At 42.4% G+C, this 16,470-nt stretch overlaps 2 long non-coding RNA genes across 3 annotated transcripts in view; one reads left to right on the top strand and one right to left on the bottom strand.

The window, feature by feature from the left end:
* Nucleotides 1-16,470, top strand: part of LOC120379848 — an 88,013-nt gene that overhangs the window by 37,089 nt on the left and 34,454 nt on the right. The gene's annotated exons all lie outside the window — the stretch shown is intronic.
* LOC120379857 lies at nt 2,703-14,936 on the bottom strand. Its single transcript, XR_005587619.1, has 3 exons — nt 14,769-14,936; nt 3,667-3,771; nt 2,703-2,786 (listed from the first exon to the last, which is right to left on the bottom strand). It is a non-coding gene; the product is annotated as an uncharacterized LOC120379857 (long non-coding RNA).

Raw genomic sequence — 16,470 nt, 5'->3', positions numbered from 1 at the left:
GGCTTAAGGCCCCAATCTTGCAATAATTAACTCACATGCTTAACTTTACTACTGTGAGAAATCCCATTGACTTTACATCCTATTAATTTACAATCCCCTGGGTTTTATTTTTGTTTACTTGCTTGTTTGTCAAGTATCAGAGGGGTAGCCGTGTTAGTCTGGATCTGTAAAAAGCAACAGAGAGTCCTGTGGCACCTTTAAGACTAACATCTGTTAGACTCTCTGTTGCTTATTGCTTGTTTGTGTTTTTTTGTAACTAGGTCTTTATACTGGTCCCTTGTAATGCCATATACTTTAGAGGAATATGAAAAGCCTAGCAAGATAGCTAAGCACCATCCCATCTGAACACCTAAAAGATAGTCCAATCTAAGGACCCAATCCTGAAACATTTATGCATATGCTTAATTTTCGACCCATTAAGGTCAATGGAATTACTCGCATGCCTAAGTGGGTAATACTCACATATGTAAGTCTTTACAGATCAGAGCCTATTTCTGCAATTAAAAAAATGTGGGAAAAAAAAAACAAATTTTGGAGGGACTATATGTACACTGAAGATCTTCCTGATCCCCCGAGAAAATACAAATGGAATGAGTTAGCAAATATGCTTGCCAAAATGCATTCATTTTTTCTGTTTGGATTGGGTCATTAAGAATATCTAGGTCATATTCTGCTTTTGGTTACACCACTGTGACTTGTTTAGGACTCCATATAGTGCAATGGAATTATTGTGCCTGAGATTCTGAAACTGTCTGTCTGACATACACCAATGAAATGGAAGGCAATATCTGGCTCTCTGTTCATATATATTTACTGTGATCTGAGATACTGAGTGCAATTGATTGATTGCAGCAAGAATAATCCCAAATGGGTGAGTAGATTTATAGACATTAAAATTAGAATGCTAGCCATTTGTTTTCCTGTACAGGAATACAGAGAATAAAATATCGCTGTTAGTTTAAAAATTAAGAAGAGGTGGGAAACAAGATCAAATAAAGAAAAATTCTAATTTTGATGGTGTTCTTGGTGTTAAATTTCATTCAGTGTCCCATATGATAATGGAAGCATCTATATTAAAAGTGACATTAGCCACTCAAGAGATATGTGTTTGTTTTTGCTGTTTAATACCAGCATTGAATGAAATGCCATCAAAGTACAGTATTCATGTGCTTCAGGGAAGTTTACTGAAGAAAACATACATTGAATGGCAATTAAAGTACTGTAAATGCACAAAATATTAACTCAGTGTTTGTGTTGCAAATAGTGAATGTGCTCGTTATGAACTTGCGCTTAGAAGACTTTAAAACAGCAATGACTCATTTATACTTAAACAGGCATTTTGTTTTATTTCTAAAAATTTTGGTCGAATATTTAAAAACAGAACCAAAGAATCTGTTAAATTCTTCTCTTTCCCCTCATTCCCTCCCCTGAAAGAACTAAGCATCCACTCCATATTGTATATTTCTGAAATTTTTTTTTGCTCATTCCCAGAGAACAGCAGGTTGAATTTTTAAACAGATTGTTTTACGACAGTTTGTGTTAAGCATGATTTACACTTGACAATGAGTTTTCCAGTATGGCAACAAAACACGTAGTATGTAAAGAATACATATTAATAATTAACTAGTTAAGATAATCCATATCCCAAAAATATCTGAAGGAAATGAAAAAATAAATACAGTAGATACTTAATTTACATGCACTTTTTTTTTCTGAAGGGGATAGAAAAACAACTCTTAAAGGTTTTTTTCCCCTTCTGATCTACAAGTATCAAGGAGGATATTTTAAAAAATATAAATGTAAGACAGTACCTCTAAAACTATACCAGCCAGTAAACTAAGAGAAATTACCACCACGAGTATTTACAAAACTTATTCTTTTTGTTTTAAAGAATGTTTCTTAATCAGTGGTTGGAAGAAGAGTTCTTTGTTAATCTTTGCATATATTCAAAAAGGCTGTAAGGCTAAGTGGCTGCACTTTGCATTGAGTCTGCTGACTTCCTATTCATAGAGCCTCTGACAAGCGGGGGATGGAGTGGTGCTGTGCTATGGTTTGTGGGAATAGGGGCTTTCAGTTCTGGTTTATTACATGGCTAATTAACCAAGGTCACTGAGCTCTTTTTAAAGTCTGTCAATAGAGACATCATTGGTACTTTAACAGATCTGGTTATTATCTTGCATGCCCTAATACTATAAGGATGATAAAGACACAATGTGTGCATATCGTATATATGCTGTGGGTGTGCATCCATAGATGTGCATACTTACACAAGGAACACATATAAAATTTAAAAAAAACGTAATCTCATATTTTCTGGATTTTGTAATTTCTTTCCAAAAATCGAATCTAACTTTTTTACAAAACATATTTTATTCTGCAGTGTGTCACACATCTAAATAATTAATACATGGATGTATAAACGGTAACAATAAGGTTCTCTATATACTCATATCTGACTTAGCTATGACACACTATCTCCAAGTGGGTCAATTTTTTATGCATGCTAACAAGGAAAGGATGCAGAAGAATAATTAAGTATGTAAATTGATGAGTTTCAAGATTATGTAATACACAAAGCTAGGCATCACTTGGGAGTAAGGGAAAAGCTGAAATGTTTCTTCTAATATATGGATGTAGCCATTCTCTCAGGTATAGTAGTCAGCAACAAAGGCTGAGTTCAAATTCTTGTAACTAACAAACACCACCAGCTCAAGGCTCCAGTAATCTGTGATTACTTCCCTGGGTGCTTGTAATAGGAAATACTTCCCCATGCACAAGCACTGAATCTATATGAAACAAGGAAAAGCTGATTAGGGGAAAAGGGATCACAGCATCAACTTGGGAAAACACAGCAGCAATCTGTCTCTATGAATAATAAAACACTCCCCCATAATAAGAAGTACACTAACTTGGTTCCTCTCTCACTAGTTTGAAGTTCAATAGGCAAATGTCCCTTTACTACATAATTTCCTCCTTCCTTATCAGCTAACTCCTGCCTCAGTTTGGGGTCCGTGGGTAGCATAATCCCAGAGTCCCGAGATGCCCTTGAGTAGGCCTTGCTCCAGTCCCTTGGGAAGTGCTCCCTGGTCCTGTCCTGAGGCTCTAACCCTTTACCAGCTATAATGATTTCAGTTTTATTTTGTAGCTGGATAGGAGGGGCCTCAGCAGAATTCACTTCCCAGATAGAACAGTGGAGGGAATCAATAGAATACAAGCCATTTAAGCAGAGTCCTTCCAACAAGATAAGGGCTCTTTTCTCAGTTTAGTTCCACTACCCAGTCAATTCTGGGTTTGTGTACAGTAATGGTGGCTCACAAAGTGTCATGGGATGAATTCTGGGTATGAAGCTTATGCAAACAAAACACTCTGTAGCCACACTTCCCCTGTGGACCAATAGATGGGACAGGGAGGTCTTTTATCTGGAGCTTCAGGCCCCAGAACTTACTTATCTATCTATCTGGATATAGAGTTAATAATATATATACAGAAGATATACTGTTAATATATAATATTACACAGAACAACCTATTTTAAAAGAACATTAAGTTTCAAAGTCAAGCACTCAAATGTTAGGAAATACTAGCATTAAGGATGCCCATATAACCCTAACTCAGCCTTCTTGTGTTTATGCATTATGATATAGTCTTTAATTACATTATCATATACCATGTTTTCCATAGGAGTTCTAGTCCATTAGATGGCATCTTATCAACATCGGCATCAGCAGGGTTGGATCCTTTAATTCCACTGCACAGACCTCTGCCACTTGAGCTAACAGAGATAACAAAATAAGTTACCAAACTGTAACAAGCCTCTACTGAGAATGTGCAAAAAAGTTTTTTTTTCAGAGACTTATAGCTTGGGCATATTACAAATTTGGGTAGTTTTTCATAGGGATGCAAAAGGCATATTCCTGGCACCAGAGTGAGTCCCTGCTAAATTTCAAGCCCCTGTATCAAAACACAGAGGTGCAAGTGTTTCTCAACAAAATGGTTGTAAGAATCTTTTTAATATGGACAAAACAATGTACTTTTCCTTAGCTTCCATCTCAGAAATGTCTGAACCACTTTAGCTGCAACTTTTTTTTAAAAAAAGAAATCAGCCTGAGACATATACTTGGCATCAAAAATTCCAGTTCAAATTATCTAAGTTTGGCAAAGTAATAAGTAGGGTCCTACCAATTTCATGACAATGAAAAATGTGTCCCAGTCTGTGAAATAAGCCCTTCCTTGTGAAATCTGATCTTCCCCTTTCTGCTGGAAGCGCCACAGCCAAGGGGCTCCTAGCTGCAAGTCCCTGCTGGGCTTGGGAGGGACAGGACTTGTCCTTCCCTTGCATGGCAGCTTGGGGGGCGGGGGTGGGAAGGAAGGAGATCAGACCCACTTCTGGGTACCTTGTGGGTTGGGACCCCCAGGGTTACTACACTGTGAAATTTCAGATGTAAAAAGCTGAAAACATGAAATTGACCAATTTAAAACCCCTCTAGCTGTGAAATTGATCAAAATGGAGTGTGAATTTGGTAGGGCCCTAGTTATAAGCAACTAGTTATAAGGGAATATAATGGAAAATGTCAGGCAGCTTTAACTATGTGTATTGCTAGCTGCACTACCTATAATAAAATATGCACATATACAGTTATTTGAGCACCCATGTGTACAATAAATCTGAACAGCTGAGATGCAATCCCTCTCCCCCAGAACATTCTCCAGACCCGTCTGCTTAGAGTACATAGTCCCCAAGGTGCTCTGATAACACCATGTCTATAACCTAGTGTGACAGAGTGTACCAGGCCCTTTTAGATCCCTTGCCATCCTCCCACACCCCCTCCCAGGCAAAGAGCAGTAAAGGTGGGTCCTCCAGGCCTGCTTAGAAAGGACCCTGCTGTGACATTGCCCCCCATAATGCTTTATAGAAATATGCTTATGAGTATAAATATAACATAACTGGAATAAGTTTTATGCTAGATATGCCATGTAACATATCTGTGCAAAGGTTATGTTCTTCTGCATGTATTCATCCTATTCATATGCATGTATCATTTTTATATCTACAGTTATGAGCATTGGCTCTATGCTTGCATTTAAAGTGTTTGCTGTAGAAAGCACCTAAGGCAGATTTGGTCAATATAGTGTGAAGGGTTTATTTAAATAATTGGGAGTACTTGGCTAACAATGGACCTTGATAGACACCAATCCACATCTGAGTTTTCCTGGGAACGTCCTGTAGAGAACTGAGAAATGCATGGACATGTGACTTGCCCATGTGACTCCAAAACTCCATCTTGTAGCTGTGATTCTACACAGAGGGGTTTCCACCCACAAGAGAGAGCTATATAGCCCCTGAGAAACCTCTCCATTTTGTCTTCAGCTGGCTCAAGAGATAGGCTCTCCACCCCTAAGAGATGCCTGAAAGAAACTGGAACAAAGGACAGTAACTATAGGGGTGTGAGTGATTGCTGGACCCAGACTAGAAGGAGTCTAGTCTGTCAAAGAAGCTTATTGGAACATCTCTGAGGGTGAGATTTACCAGCATTTAGTTTCTTACTATATTAGGCTTAGACTTGCATGTTTTATTTTATTTTGTTTGGTAATTTACTTTGTTCTGTCTCTTATTACTTAGAACCACTTAAATCCTACTTTTTGTATTTAATGAAATCACTTTTTACTTATTAATTAACCCAGAGAAAGTATTAATACCTGGGGGGAGGAGGCGGGAAACAGCTGTGCATATCTCTCTGTCAGTGTTATAGAAGGTGAACAATTTATGAGTTTATCCTGTATAAGCTTTATACAGGGTAAAATGGATTTATTTGGGGTTTGGATCCCATCTGAGTGCCTGAGACAGGAGCACTTCTTAAGCTGTTTTCAGTTAAGCTTGCAGCTTGTGGGAGATGTGGTTCAGACTTGGATCTGTGTTTGCAGCAGGCAAGTGTGTCTGGCTCAAACAAGGCAAGGTACTGAAGTCCCAAGCGGGCAGGGAAAACGGGCTCAGAGAGAGTCCCATCACATCAGGTGGCAGTTGCAAAGGGGGTTCTGTGACCCAACCCATCACACCTGCTCCAGCAGGGAACAGATGGACAGAACCCAAGGACTGTAACCCCTAAGATAATGGGACTGAGTGGGAAGCAGCCCAGAGAATGAAGTTGCAATACATGGCTGCTGTGTGTAGGGACCCTGGGTTGGGACCTGGAGTAGTGGGTGGCCTGGGTGCCCTCACTGGCTACTGAGGAAGTTGCCTAAGCCCTCAGGAAGAGATCAGGCTCATTTAGAAACCCAAGCAAAGGGCTGGAATTTGAAGGACTGGGGGATGGGGTTGAAGACCCGGGGATGAAGACCCTGATAAGGGCAGACAGATCAACTGACCTCTTGGTTAACCACTGCTGGGAAGGGCTTGAACTTAAGGAGTGACCTCGCTGGAGAGCTGGGGTAGTGAGAACTGCTGAGGACAAAGTCTCCAGGGAGAAAGCCCAAGGGACAGTGCTCTTTAGGAAGGTGGGGGCAGATTTAAAGCTAGCCCAGCAAGGGCTGAGAACTGAGCCCAGAGACAGGGCTGCAGCCACTAACCTGGGCACAGAGAGAGTCTTTGTTGGACCTTTGTTACCCTAGAAGGGGTTCATCCATTTGCCCATTTTAGACTGTGATCTAGCTGGAGGGCTGAGCCACTGAATGCCAGCCTGATGAGGGCAGCAGCCTATGGAGGGTGCCGGGCACTGGAAAAACGAGTGCAGGATTGCACCTGGCTGACATGGGTGCTCAGGAGAGGTGTGTGCACCCTGTCACACCTGCCTTTGTAAATTCCCTGGGTGCCCATTGTAACGCTTTGGGGTTCACCCTGGCCAGTAAGAGGCTCAGTCAGCACCTGCTTTGCAACCCTCGGTGCCTTAAATGCTGTGCTACTGTGGCTCACAGACCTGACATCAACAACCCATATACAGCAATGAGGGTCTCATCCTGGCTTCCACCACCCAGTTATTCTTTTTGCAGGGAGACCTCAACAACTCTTCAAGCCCTGAGTTCTCCCCAAAAACACTTCTTGCTATGCTCAGCCCCTCTCACTGTAACACTCTCAAACCTTCTCAAGTTCCTTGCTCCTTTAAAGATACAGCATGCAGCAGCCTGTTATTTAACTGGGGTTAATACACCCTTCACTTCAATACACCACATTGAGCTACTTTATAGAAAAAGTAGAACAAGTTTAAGCTGGCCACTCTTCAACCAGGATCCAGCACAGAGCCAAAAGTCCTTGTTTCCTTTGTCTCCACAGGTGATGGACAACCCAAAGTCCTTTTCCAGTTCCGTATAGCCACCCCCAGCCAGTTCATTATGCTGGTATCAAGAGCCAGGAAGGTCTCCTGGGGGATTCAGACTTCTTAAAGGAGTCACACCATCTCAATCAGTTTCCTCTTCTGGTGAGTTCCCATGTGATGCTTCCTGCTGCAATTTTACAATGCAAATGAAGTCTTCTGCCTGCCTGGGAGCTAATTGCTTGGTTTACTGTGGAGGTATCTCTGTCTGCAATGAGGTAGACAGCGGGAATTCACAACCCTTGGTTTAAGGAAAACCTGTCTTATCACCTTTTCCTGATCTGCCTGTTTAAACACACTTTTGTCATATTTCCAGCAGGTCTGTATAGTTCTCAGCATGTTATTCTTGTGTGATAGCGTGAACAGTTATTAATGACCAGTGTTACCAGGTTTCCAGGGCTATATTACAAGACATCTCTTTGTTGTCATGATATTTATCTACGTGTGTGGTGCACTGAGCTGGTCAGGTCACCTGAGACTCACTGCTGTGTACCAGGGAGCCCTTTGGCACTGGGGTGCTCTTAGGGTCACACCCATCTCCTACTTGATCCTCTATCTGGGTGCCTAAGTAACTATTTGCACCCATTCAGCCTATTGAGAAAACAGATCTTGACACTGGTCAGATGGGGCAGGCTTGGATGAGTCTGCTGCATTCACACCACCGTGAGGAAGTGTCCCCAGCAGGAGAAGGCTGTTCACTTGACTTTATCTTCACGAAGCCTGCTCTCTCTCTGATCTCTCTGTTGCAGAGTTCCCCCAGTCAGACCATCAGCTGGCCTCTTTTAGCATCTCCTATCAGCCCCCTCCTTAATCCTCTGTCACTTGGCCTTCTTATGACTTTTAGTCCATCAGTGTTGATGACATCTCAGCTGCTGCTGGCCCTCTCCTCCTTGCTACCTCTTCTCTCCATCAGTTTTGTTGATTGACTCCCTGCTTTGCCCTCTTCCACCCTTGACTCTTTTGCCCCTTCCCATTGCAAAGTCTGCCCTGCCAGCCCTGGTTTATCTCCAACATTTGCTCCCTCTGTTCCTGCTGTTGCATTGTGGAGTATCTCCGGTGGAAATCCTGTGACCAGACTGACTTCCTTCACTACAAATAATGTTTTCTCCTCCTTCAGTTCTGCCACTTACCTAACTAGACTACTCTACATCTCCATTTTAACTGAACCTCAGACCCACAATCCTAGCTGCCTTTTCAAAACACCTTTGTCTGAGTCAAACTCTCCCCTTCCTTTGCTTCCACTTTTCTTCACAAAGAATCTTGCCAATTTCTTCAAAAATTGAGAAAATTTAAACTTTTTTCCTCCCCATGACTTCTTTCCTCTGTCACGGAAGTTTATCTGCTTTCCTCCCCTAACCCCTCCACTCTTCCCAGTGACCCCTTCCCACTCGCTAATATTCCTTGTGCCCTCTTTCATCCTCTCCCTTACTCTTCTCCTTAACCTTTCACTCTCTTCCGATCATTTTCCCCCCTTAATATGCAAGCATGCTTTAGTCTCTCCCATATAAAAAAAATACCCATCCTGGACCTCACGCCTTGCCTCTCCAACTACCACCCCAGTTCCCTTCTATCTAGACAGCATTCAATGAACTTAGAGTTTAATCACTGTCTGGAGTTCCTCTCCTCCAGTTCCATCCTAGGCCTTATCCAATTCAGCTTGCGTCCCTTGCACTCCAAGGAAGTTGCCCTTGCCAAAGTCGCTGATTATCTCTTCCTTGCCAAAGGTCAGAACCAGAACTCCATCTTCATCCTTGATTGGTCAGCCATCTTTGGCACCACTGATTATGCTCTTGAAATTGTCCTCCCTTGGCTTCTGTGGCTCTGTCCTCTCCATGTTCTCCTTCTACCTCCAGCTACAGGAGATATACCTAGTGCACTAAACAGCCTGTAGCAGTGGCAGCGTGAGCTGTGAGAGGAGCTAGCTACCCTGAGAATGTACCCGTCTGAGACACTAGGCATGTACTTAGAATGTAGCAGCAGCCATCCTATTTTTAGCACAATAGTTTGAGAGCTAGAGTGATATGTCTCTTCAAGCTGGGAATTGCACCTCCAGCTCAAAGCATAGAGGTACCAGTGTGTCCTTCAGAAAGCATCCTTCTCATCCCCCTCCAATTTTCTGTGAAAGTTCAACAGGGCTGTTCCTTGGTTGTAATACATACATCACCACATAGGGCTGGGTGGAACAGGCCATCTTCACCAGACTGAGCACACCCCTCGGATGGTGACCATAAAGGGAGATCAAAGGGGGAGAGACACACCACAGCATACAGGGCTTCTTGTATTACAAACAGGAAGCCACTTCCGGTGGTGGAGGTTGTGGTTGGCCTTCAGGATTTGTTTTAAACTTCTTGACTAGGTCATCAGTCTGTAGGTGATACTGTAAATTAAGGACTGATGCACCTCAGTGTAGTCACATTCTTCCTTCATCGGACTGGAGGTAAAGTTTTGTACCCTGATAACTTAAGAGCTCACTAGGTAGTACTAGTCTTGCAAATATCTTTAATAATTCAGATGCTGTCACCTGGGCCATAGTGGTTTGAAGGGGAATGGCCCCTGGGTAATAGGTGGCATAGTCAATCATATCAGAATTATTGATATCAAGTGGAACTTTTTTTCTTTTGGGCCTTCTAGATCTATTCCTACCTCTTCAGCAGGGCTGTGTTTGGGAATGTAAATTTGACTGCTTTTGGAGGTTGAATGTTCTATGCTCCTGCTGCAGCCCCAAGGTCAGAGGAGTTCTGTGCCCCTCACTGACTTTTTGGCGGGCACACCCCTGCTCTTAAGTCAGTACTTACCCCGTTAGTCCTCCGTCCCCAAGTGGGTGCAGCTGTCCCCAGTGGCCACTAATTGGCAACCAGGACAAGGATGCACAACAGTCACTTACTTTCTTGTGGATGTGTGGCCAAAAGTACTAAGGCAACAGGTGAGGGTTTTTCCCCCTCCGCACAGCCCAGGTACCCAGCCATTGTTTCATGGGACAGCTTCAATAACTTCCTCCTGAATACGAAAGGTACTAGAGCTATGAGGACACTGGGCTCATCTGACTCACTTTCTTGTGAAAGTCTTGCCTCTCATGTCCATTTGAGCTGCTTTCTGCCTCTCGTTCTGTTTATCTGGAATGTTGGCATCTCTGGCAACTTCTCACCTGTTGTGCTGGCAGGAGCTTCCCTTTACCATCCCTCTACATCTCTGGTTGCTACCCTGCCCTCTTGCCTTACACACCTCTTCTCCTCCTCATAGCTGCTGTGGGGCTGCCAATCAGCTCTGGCTGAGTAGGCAGGGTGTTCCTCTATTAACCCTTTAGTTGCCAAACCAGAAGAAGGTGTCTAGATCTCATGACAGTGACCTACGAGGACACACTGGCTTAGGACTTTTGAAAAGTCCCATGCAGTCAGTGTTTGAAAGTTCAGTGGGATCCTCAGCATCAGGGGCTGGGAAAGCAAGCCTTAAACATCAAGGGTGACTTGGCTTCTGCTACTTCCTGAGACAATGCTGGCATGGTTGGTAAATAGTGTCCTATCACAGTAAGACAAGCAGCTAGGAGAAATTTGGCTTCATCAGAATGTGGTGGTCCATGTTACTTAAAGATTTGGCTTGGATGAGGTAGTGGAACATCAAAAACTTCTCAAGAAAGGGAGATCCAAAACCTGCAGATACATCTCTACTGCTGCATTGATCAGTACCCACAACACACCTTTCAAGATGAATGGGTCCTACACATCTATCACAAGATCTGGTGTTCCTCCTTCAGTGCAGCAAATGCTGCGACAACACTATGTGGATTAAGCCAGACAATCACTATGCTCTCAGACAAACTCACACAGAAAAGAGAGACAAACACCCTATCATCCAGGGGCAAACAATCACTCCGTATCTAACCTCAGTCCTCATCCCAAAGGAAACCTGCACAATATCATTGCAAGACGAGCCTGGGAATTTAAATTCATAGCTCTGCTGAATGCTAAAAAAATTGGATTTAACAGACACTGGTTTTATGATTTACCACAACTTATAACATTGTACTGCCTCAAGTCTTAATTGCCCACTTCACTTTAAGTGACTTTTTTCTACAGTATGTGTGAACCCCTTGTGCTTAACAATCTGTCCCACCTTATATTTATCTTCTCCAGACCTGAGAAAGCTCTGAAGCTCAAAAGCTTGTCCCTTCCACCAACAGAAGTTGATCCAATAAGATATCATCTCATCTATTTTGTCTCTTGAAATTTACTAGTGCTGTTTACTTGTGCGCTCTCTCTCTCTCTCTCTCTCTCTCTCTCTCTCTCTCTCTTCTCAACTCTTATAACCAGGGAGAGGGTTTAAAGGTTATGCTCTTCTACTCTGGGAACAGATATGATATTATGATCAATTGCAGCTAACAAACACAGCTCAAATTTTAATATTGAGTATCAAACATACCCACTGAAATGGTCACAAGAAATCCATGGTGGTCATAGAAAACCACCTAAAATTATTAGGTGAATTCAATTAACTAAACTGAAGAAATTGCAAACATTCAGTGAGTAGGAAAAAAGTGTACATTTTTCACCTCTACTGGATACAAAGACCCATGAAATTCCAGCTTTATTAGGCTCTTCTGTTAAGCTGGCATGAAGAGGTCTCATGCACACCTTGTGTGCACAGAAAGCACTTTGTATTGACTGTTTAGATCATTTGTCTTACTATTCCACCACATAGGAAGCAACTTCAAAAATGCTACATGCAATATTTGAATCAGGTCAGCTTAATTGCATAGCCATTTTGTATATCCTTCTCTTCTTCCTCTGGTCTTTGCGAGTAACACTAGGGGAGGGAGGAGACCAAAGTAGAGTGCTTATACTCTTGTTGCTTTATTCCTGGCATTCTGCAAAATTGCCTGTAACTTCATTTGTTCAGCTCTGCACATAAAGGGAGCATGGACTCTGCTATTCTCTGGATTTACACCTCTTGTGTACATTTGCAAGTCGTTTGTGTTTAGTGGGGTTTTTTTTTTCATTTGCAGAACTTTTTTTAACCCCAACATTCCCACGGTCTCCACTCTTTCACCTATGCTTACATTCTTTGTTGCTTGCTATGGCTGTTGCCATCATGACATCACTGACACAAGAACACCACTCTTTAATGACTGCCACCAGTCTGTCTTCTCTGGGGACATTTCAACATCAGCATAACAATTTCAATTTTTACCTCTACTTTTTACACATTACATTATTGGCCATTTGTAAAACACAAATACAAAACAATAACTGAACACTTAAATATATTGCTTCATAAAGCCTGTAATGGGCTCCACTCTAGCATATCCTGCTGCCTGTCCTGGGAATTAGCTCTGCATGGTCGTGTGTCCTCTTTGGCTGGTGCCTCACCACCATCACTTCTGCTCTAGGACCCACGTCTCTCCAAGGACTGCAGTGTCCTCTTCATTGACACAGCCCTGCCGCCATGCCACACCCTCTGCTTCCCCCTTCCAGGGGACTGCAGTCTGCTGTTCAGCCACTTCACTTAGTGACTACTACAGCAAATTGTCTGGCTACTTCCTCATGGCCCCAGCATCCTCTTTGCCCTTGCTTCAGGGCCTCAGACTGCAAACCCCAGCAGCCTGCCAGGAGCTGTGTCTCGCTCCTGTGGTCCCCATTAGCAGCACTGCTCTGTCCAGGGTGCTGGCAGTTCTTGTCAACTGCTGCAAATGGACCATTTGGATTACCACTACAAAAAGTTTTTTCTCTCCTGCTGGTAATAGCTCACCTTAAATTATCACTCTCGTTAGTGTGTATGGTAACACCCATTGTTTCATGGTGTGTGTGTGTGTGTGTGTGTTCCTACTGTATTTTCCACTGCATGCATCTGATGAAGTGGGCTGTAGCCCATGAAAGCTTATGCTCAAATAAATTTTGTTAGTCTCTAAGGTGCCACAAGTATTTCTGTTCTTTTTGAAGTAATATAGGCATTAAACATCTCTGCCTTCTTGATGTCCTCAGTTATTAGTTCTCTGTCCGCACTATGTAAAGAGCTGGCACTTTCTTTCATCTTTCTCTTGTTCATTAATGTATTTAAAGATCTTATTGCCTTTAGTGTCCCTTTCTAAGCCTGAGCCTTCCTGGTTTTTGTTCCTATATGCTTCGGTTACTCTGTTTTGTACTCCTCCTTGCCCTGCTTTTCAATTTTTCTTTTCAGATTGCTAAAGAGCTCCTGGTGGAGCTGTAGTGACCTCTTACTATTCTTCTTATCTTTCCTTCACATCAGGATAGTTTGCTGTTTGTGCCTTTTAATATTGTCTCCTTGGGAAACTGCCAGATCTCCTGAACTCCTTTTTTTCCCCCTTATTTTCTTTCCCTGGGCCCTTAACAAACTCAGAACTTGTAGGTAACATCTACTTTTTTGAAGTCCATTATCCTTATTCTGCTGCTCTCACTCCTTCTTTTCCTTACAAACATGAAATCTTAGCATTTCATGATCACTATCACCTAAATTGCCCTTCATCTTCAGATTTGCAACCAAATCCTCTCTTGGTGAGAATCACATCTAAAATGGCTGCTCCCGGTTACTTTCTGGTTTCTTCTACTTTCTGGAACAAAAAGCTGTCCCCAATACATTCCCAAGAACTTATAGCAGGCCAGGCGGTTTGTTTGCCTGCCGCATCTGCAGGTTCAACTGATCGTGGTTCCCACTGGCCGTGGTTCACTGTTCCAGGCCAATGGGGAAGGCGGGAAGCTGTGCAGGCCAAGGGATATGTTGGCCACTGCTTCCCGCCACTCCCATTGACCTGGAATGGTGAAACGCAGCCAGTGATTGACTGAACCTGTGGATGCGGCAGGTAAATAAAGCTCGCCGGGGGCTTACCCTGGTGGGCTGCGTGCCAAACGTTGCCGATCCCTGACTTATAGGAAATGTTGTGGTGTTGATGCATTACATTTGAAACAGATGTTTGGGAACTTTAACTATGTAATTACTGTAAGTCTTGGCCATTTCTGTTTGTTCTAGAAATGCCTCCTCCACCTCCTTTTCCTAACTTGGTGGTCTATAGTAGACCCTTACCATAACAGAACACATTTTTTTTACCTCATATATCTTTATCCAGAGACTTTCAACTGGTATACTTCTTGGACTTCAGAGGTGAGTTGGGTGGTGGGAGAAAGAATATAGGTATAATACAACACCACCTCCCCTTCCCCCATAACTATCCTTCCTGAACAAACTATATCCCTCTATAGCAATATTTCAGTCATGAGACATATTCCACCAACTCTCTCATGCCAATTAAGTCATAATTGGCTATGAACTAATACTTCCAGGTTGTCCTGTTTATTTTCTTACTCCTTGCAATTGTGTCTAGACAGCTAAGAGGCTGAGCAGATTCCTCCACTGATTTTCCTCTTATTGCTCCTATGACCCTATTGTAATCTTCCACGGGTCCCCTCCTCCCCCAACATCTAGCCTTCTGTTGAGGTCACTTTTTTTTAATACTTACCTGTTGGCTTTTGTCACCGGACCTCTCTGAATATCATTTAAAGCCCTCCTTCATGTGAGTTCGTGCATGAAGATGAAAGGTAGACTCCCTGTCTTCCCAGCAGCTCTCCTCCCCAGAGCAGCATCCCCCAGTCAAGGAAACAAGCTCTCTCATTGACACCATCTGTGCAGCCATGCATTCATGTCTGGTTTCACTTGGATCTAAATTCTTAGTAAGCACTTAAGAGTGTGGGAGTCACTATATACAGCCTGTGAAAGCTGCAGGTTGATGGTTAGTGGTCAAAACCCAATGTTGGGATATAGGAATAATGTGATATAAAATAATACTGAAAATATTACACTGCAATTTTACATTATAAGAGCTTGTTTACATGAAGTTACGCCCCAGTGTGCTGCAGAGGAAATCTACCTCACTAGCCTTCTGTGCACTAACTATCCAAGTGGACCCTGCTGCCATATATTAACAGTTCACTAGTGCATTTTGATCTACCCTCCTTGGAAATGGAGTAGATCAAGATGCAATAGGGAACTGTTTGTCCATGTGGGACCCTTTGCCATGCACTGTTTAGTGCACAGAAGGGTAGGTTTGCACCTCAGCTTGCTTCAGACTAGTTGTTCATGTAGACAAGCCCTGAATCACAGGCATATCCCCTTTGGGTGACTAAAGCAGAAATGGAAGAGAGCCAGAGAGGTGACCAAAATGACTAAAGGCATAAAGAAACTTCTGTGGGAGGAGACAGTGGGGAGGGAGGGAAACTAGAACTGTCTAGAACACATGAGAAACAAAAGGAGACAAGATAGTGTTCAAAATAAGGAATGGTATAAAAAAATTGGCTGTTCCTGTTATCTTAATAAAAGGAACATCCAGTGAAATTGGAGAGTAGCTTGTTGAAATCTGATTTTTAAAAATGCATTATTGATATAGCCTCAAGATACCTTGGGGCTTGTTTTTGCCTCCTTTTAGAGGAACAAACACATCACTATTTATTAACTGGGGTAAACATACTTCCATTTAAACACAGCACTGTATTTGTTTATAGTAAGAATAAAACAAATTTATTAAGAGGACAGAATTTAAGTGATGCCAAGTAAAAGGAATAAAGGGAGAAGGATTTACAGGCAAATAAAAGCAAAAAAGTACACCTAAAAGTTTAAAACTTAATCTGGCATGGTACAGGCTTTGTTCAAGATAGTTTCTCACCTATAGTCAGTTTCCAAAGACAGTAACCCCCTGGCCTGAAGGACCCATCAAAGATGCTTCTCTCTTTGCTTATATATCTTGCAAAGTTAAATGACTATTTCAAGAGGCAGGATGACCTCATGCTGTTCTTCCCTTCCCTCTGTATGTAAATGGAGCTTCCATTGTTCTGATTCCACCATACTACACTTATACAGAAGGTAGGCACTTGCCTTCTCTCCTGTCTGGGAGGGAACCTGTTTCTCCCTGTTTGGCTACAGACTTTGAAGCATAATATCACTAGGTATCCATATTTCCTCATAGTATTCGTTCATACATTTCACAATGATATTAGCAATCAGTGTGTCATTAGCTTTCAGAAAATACTTTACTCTGTACACTTTTACAATACAACAATATTGTATACAATCAGTTGATTCAACTGCCTATCACTTGAGGTTCAGTTCCTTGTAAATGTTTGAAATGGATTTTTCTGAAGGTTGCCCAGCAAAATAAACTTTATTCA

This window comes from Mauremys reevesii, linkage group 1 (assembly GCF_016161935.1).
Source record: "Mauremys reevesii isolate NIE-2019 linkage group 1, ASM1616193v1, whole genome shotgun sequence".
Lineage (NCBI taxonomy): Eukaryota > Metazoa > Chordata > Testudines > Geoemydidae > Mauremys > Mauremys reevesii.
The sequence above is the reverse complement of the archived record's forward strand: the minus strand, read 5'-3'. Positions and strand labels throughout refer to the sequence as shown.